This window comes from Octodon degus, unplaced genomic scaffold (assembly GCF_000260255.1).
Source record: "Octodon degus isolate 3935 unplaced genomic scaffold, OctDeg1.0 scaffold00084, whole genome shotgun sequence".
NCBI classification, from domain to species: Eukaryota; Metazoa; Chordata; class Mammalia; order Rodentia; family Octodontidae; genus Octodon; species Octodon degus.
The window spans coordinates 8,166,073-8,171,994 of record NW_004524660.1 but is presented as its reverse complement, the minus strand read 5'-3'; positions in this window follow the sequence as shown (position 1 = coordinate 8,171,994).

Genomic DNA, 5,922 nt, shown 5'->3' with positions numbered 1-5,922 from the left:
TCAGCCCACCAGGGGGCAGGGCTGGCTGGCATGTGGTGCTGGGGGATTGAACCACGGTCCCTGTGCTTTGCTAAGCTTGTTCTAAATAGGTGCTTTAGACCACAGAGCCATCTCACCAGCTCTAATTTGCATTTCTTGAATGGCCTTTTTTTTGCAACATTTTTTCATGTATTTATTTGCTACTTGTATTTTTTCTTCTCAGAAGTGTACATTCATCTCAGATGCCCATATTTTGATGGGTCTTTAAATTTGTGGAGCTGCATTTATTTTAATTCTTTAGATGATTTAAATAAAAGTCCTTTGTCTGAGTAATTGTTGGTTGTGATTTTTTTACCAATCTGTGGATTGTCTTTTCACTCTGATGATTTCTTTTGACATGCAGAAACTTCTGAATAAGATGAAATTCCAGTTGTTGATTCTTTACAATAATTCTTGTGCAGCTTGGTGCTTTTCTTTTTCTTTTTTTTTCCATGAACTGTCTGCCTACTCTTATGTCATCAAGATTTCCACCTACTGTCTCTTCCAGGAGATTTAGTGTTTCTGTTTTAGTCAAATATTTAATGCATTTTGACTTTAGTTTAGTGAATGGGGAAAGACCTGGGTCTAGTCTTAGTTTTTGGCATGTGGAGAGCAAATTTCATCAGCTCCATTTGTTGAAGAGGCTATCTTTCTTGCAGTGAATATTTTTGGCTCCTTTGTCAAAGATAAGATAGCTGAGTGTGTCTGTAATTTTATCTGCATCTTTTAACCCATTCCATTGATCTTCAGTTCTGTTTTGTTGCCAATATCATACTGATTTTATTACAATAGCTTTGTAGAATAATTTCAAGTCAGAGATTACAATGCCTCTTGCCTTGTCTTCATTGTCCAAGATTGCCTCTGCTATTCTATGTTTTTTCTGGTTCCAAATAAATTTTATCATCTCACCCCAGAAAGAATGGCTATCATAAAGAAATCAACTGATAATAAATTCTGGACAGGCTGTGGGGAAAAAGGAACCTTCTCCACTGCTTGTGGGAATGTAGACTGCTATAAACACGTGTGGAGAAATCAGCATGTGGAGACTCATTGAAAAAACTAGGACCGGAATTCCCATTCAAGCCAGCTACCCCCTTCTGGGTATTTTCCCAAAAGAACTGAAAACATCTTTTATCATAGTGATATACGTGCATGTTTATAGCAGCACAATTGATCATAGCCCAATTTGAAACAACCAAAGTGCCCATTACTTGAGCAATGGAAGGAAAAGAGGTGGTACTTTTATGCAATGGACAGTACTCAGCTATAAAGAGACAAACTTGGACCATTTATAGGCAAGTGGATGCAACTAGAGGTTCTACTCATAAGTGAAATAAGTCAGACCCAGATGTGTAAATATCATATTTTCTCCCTAGTGTAAGAACCTCAAAGAATAAGTAAAACCTGGAAGGTGTAATAGATATAGTAAAGTGGAAAGAAACTGAATTTAAGGATTAAGCAACAAAGATGAGAGAAAGGAGAAAAGATAGAAAACAAGAAGGGGAAAACATGCAAGTATATATACAGGATGGCGGAGATGATTGTACTAAAAATTTCTATCAGTTTTTTGAAAATAGCAGTTAATGTTTAGAATTTTCACCTTGACTATAAAACCCATGGCCAATTACCTCTCATTTTGGCCTTCTAAATGTGTACCATTTCTAATCTCTTATCAATTATTATTCTCTCTTTAAAATATTTTTTTAAAAAAGGAATGAAATTAAGATTTTTTTGAAAGCAAGTGTTAACATTCAATTAATTATTTTCCGGTCTTTTTAAATTTTTTTATTAATTTCATCCTGGGTCTCACTACACAGCTCAGACTCTTAGTGATCTCCCTGTTTTCAGCCTCCCCAGAACTGGGATTACAGGCGTGTGCCAGGATGCCTGGTCTTGGTGGCCAGCTCAGGGGGAGACAGCACCATCCCTGACCTGAAATTCTACTATAAAGCTACTGTGATAAAATCAGCATGGTACTGGCAAAGAGACAGACCTGAGGATCAGTGGAACAGACTCCATGATGCAGACACGACTGAAAACACACTCAGCCACCTCATGCTTGATAAAGGGGCCAAACATGCTCACGGGAAGAAATCCTCTTCAGTGGATGGTGCTGGAAAAACAGGCTTTCCATGCCACAAGCTAAAACTAAACCCATGCCTATCACTATGCACAAAACTACAATTGAAATAGGTCAAAGATTTAAATGTTAAAAAAGAAACACTAAATCTTCTGGAGGAAAATGTGTCTTAAAGACATAGAGGTAGCTAGAGAGTTTGTGAGCAGAAGAAAAAATACATGAGAAATGCTTCCAAGAATTAGCATCTGAGATCTCACCTTTTTGAAAAGTTTCTACACTTTCAAACAAATGTCCAACAGAGTAAAAGGAGAACCCACAAACTGGGAAAAAATTATAGCTGAATGCCCTTCCAACAAAGGCCTTCTATCTAGAACATATAAATAAGTTTTAAAAAATCAGGTCCCTCAAATTCAAAAATCCAATCAAAACATGGACGTCTGAGATGAATATCCTCTGATGTCCATTCCTCTGACAAAATGGACATCAGAGGAAGAAATACAAATGGCAAGCAAATATGAAAAAAAGTTCAACATCACCAGTCATTCAAGAAATGCAAATTAAAACAACACTGAGATTCCACTTCACCCCAGAAAGAATGGCTAACATCAAGAAGTCAGCCAATAACAAATTCTGGTGGGGCTGTGGGGAAAAAGGAACCTTCTCCACTGTTGGTGGGAGTGCAGACTGGTACAACCACTATGGAAATCAGCATAGAAATTCATAAGAAAGCTAAGATTAGGGCCGGCCTGATAGCTCAGTGGACTAAAGTGCCTGCGTAGGCAGAGCGCAGTGGCCGGGGTTTGATCCCTGGCATACCATATAGGCCACACCCATGAGACGCAATGAGAGAGTGATTGAGACTGGGTGTGGTGGTGCGCACCTGTAATCCCAGCACTTGGGAGGCTGAAAACAGGAGAATCACTATGTGTCCAATCTGTGTAGCGGAACCCTGTGGATCCCATAGACTCTGTCCTAAATACAGAAAAATAAATAAATGCAAACAAGCCAAATTTGCAGATCCCATGCATATCCCATTCAAGCCAGCTGTTCCCCTCCTAGGTATATTTTCAGAAGAACCGAAAAACCTCGTATCACAGTGATATATGTGTATCCATGTTTGCAGCAGCACAATCTGTCATAGCTAAATCCTGGAAACAACCCAGATGCCATCGATTGAGGATGGATAAAGAAGATCTGCCATTTTTACACAGTGGAGTATTAACTTATTTCAACTGGAGTATAAAACAGGATAAATTTGAAACTTTTCTTGGTAAATGGATGCAACTAGAGAACATACTTTTAAGTGAAATAAATTAGACCTACATGTGCAGACATCATATTGTTTCCTTAGTGTGAGAACCTTAAAGAGAAAAAGGAACCTGAAGAGTACAATAGATACTGGGAAAAGAGAATGAACTTATTCAAAAGGAAAGAGTTACTGAGTTGAGGAGAAGGACAGAAGATGGTGTGGGGGTTGAGAGATATATCTCTGTATATGAGTAGGACTGTTTGGACAAACGTACTTTGTTAAATAGATTTGAATACTTTCAAAGTTTTATTTTAGCAATCACTGTGCCTTATCACCTTTCTGCTACAATTCCTTCTGTATTGTATTGTAAAGTACAATTCTTACTGTAATAAATGTCAAAAGGTGTGTACTATTTTTTAGACTGAACATTTAAAAACATTTTTCTTCATGTTGTGAATATACATTTACATTCAGTAAAGTCAGAAAATAGAATTTTCCTTTTAAGAAGAAATATTCAAATAATTTACCAAGGAAATTAAAGACACTAAGAAGTATGAAAACCTTCATTAGATATAAAAATATTTTTATAACAGGTTGTCTTTGTTTCAGATAGTCTACTATCTTCCGTGTTTACTGCCTATTTATTGATGTAAGATCTTGGTATTTCTAAAGGTAGAAGGATTTGCTTTTCTAGTGGTAAGGAAGGAGAAAGCTTTGTTTTGTCCATGAAGGAAAGTTTTAAGCAAATGTAAAATAGAAAAATACATTGTGGTGATCACAAGTGATTATATCAACAAATAAAACACTACAAATTTAGTGTTTTAGGAACTTTCAAAAAAAAATAAAATCTTTTATTTATTTATTTGCTACAAAGTCGCACTATGCAGCTAGGGCTCGTAGTGATCCCCCTATCTGAGTCTCCCAGTGCTGGGATTATAGGCGTGCACCACCAAGCCTGGCCTCGGTGGCCAGCACAGTGTGCAGGAGTTCTGGTACTGGGGATGGAACCCAGGTCCCTGTGCTTGCCAGGCCAGCACTTAGACCACCGAGCTACCTCCCCAGCCCTTTTAAAATCTTTCATGAACACTAAAAATCATGTAGCTCCAAGTCAATGTCATGTTGAGGTAACTCTCAGAGCTGGGGGTGGGGTGGGGGAGGGATCAAGATATAAGATTGATGCTTAAATCTAAAAACTGCATTTCCACACCAGACATGTGGTCATCAGCACTCCCTCAAAGAACCTCCTCTTCCCGGGATGCACTGCCCCATCATTCCTGCCAACTTCTCAGCCAGGTCTGGAAGTCCTCTTCCGTGTCTTTCCAAGATGTCAGTGGAAAACACAGTCCATGTTTAGATTTTCATGGAATATAAGGCGCTGACTTTGAAAATGCATGTAGACACCAGTGGTGCTGTCCCTTCACTGTTCTTTGGGTGTTCTTAACGTAGTTTTATTGGATTCCACTATTGTGAGAAACTGGAAAAATTCAGAAGCTATGTCACTTTAAATCCCCTACCCTGACTGTGGGTCCCTGCTGTATAAATTGGGTTTCTTGCCAGTGATAGACATATATGTAGATATAGAAATTAAAAAAAAAAACTCTGCAGTATCTGTTTTGAAGATACAATTTCCATAAACATACACTATCCTCTTATCTGAAGGAACTGTACTACTTTTTAGTGGAATCGCTCTTCTGCCAGTTCCTGCAGCAGGTACCATAAGCTGAGTTTGAGAGAAAAATATGGAGGCTGAATTTCACCCTTGAAAAAAATAAAAAACAAAAAGAAACTATTCCTAGAAAAGATCAGACAGGAAGCACATTAAAATAGAGGAGGAGTGGTCAGAGAGTAACTTCCCAGGAGAGTGACTGAGGAGGCAGCGAGACTCTTGAGAGGAGCTCGTTGGAGATGAGACCGCAGACAGGTGGAACAGGAGGCTGAGTCGGGAAGAGGGCGCCGCGCTCCGGGGCAGAGCCAGAGCGAGCTGCGCAATTCTAAACTGAGAGTGTGTGCGGGGAGCTGGTCCCTGGAGGCTCGTGTCCACCGGCTTCCCACCCCGAGGTGCGCGCTCTTCCGAGGGAATTCTCTACAAATGTTTTAGTGCTGAGGATCAATCAAGCCTGCCTTTCTAAGTGGTGCCCCACCACTGAACCACAGCCCAGCCCTGGCGCCTTTTAGCTCAGTCTATTTAAGCTTCCAAACTTCCAATATTTATTTATTTTATTTTATTTTATTTTGCCATACCGGGGATTGAATTCAGGACCCTGCGTTTGCCAGGCAAGCTCTTATTCTACTTAGTTATCTCCCTGGGCCTTTTAAAAAATATCTTGCTTACACATTTTAGTTTAAGATTATTATCATGGGGGAAGGCTAGGGGAGGAGGGAAAAGTCTATTATCATGTAAACGTAATAAAAGTGTCAAAATTTGAATAACTAAAATCTTACTTATACACAGCTACCCAATTTTACCAATTACTTTTTTCCTACTGTTTTTATAGAATAGTCATAAAATTAAAGCATAATTTCAAAGCTCAGTAATGACTGCTCATGTATGACAGCATACGGACGAAATCAGTCA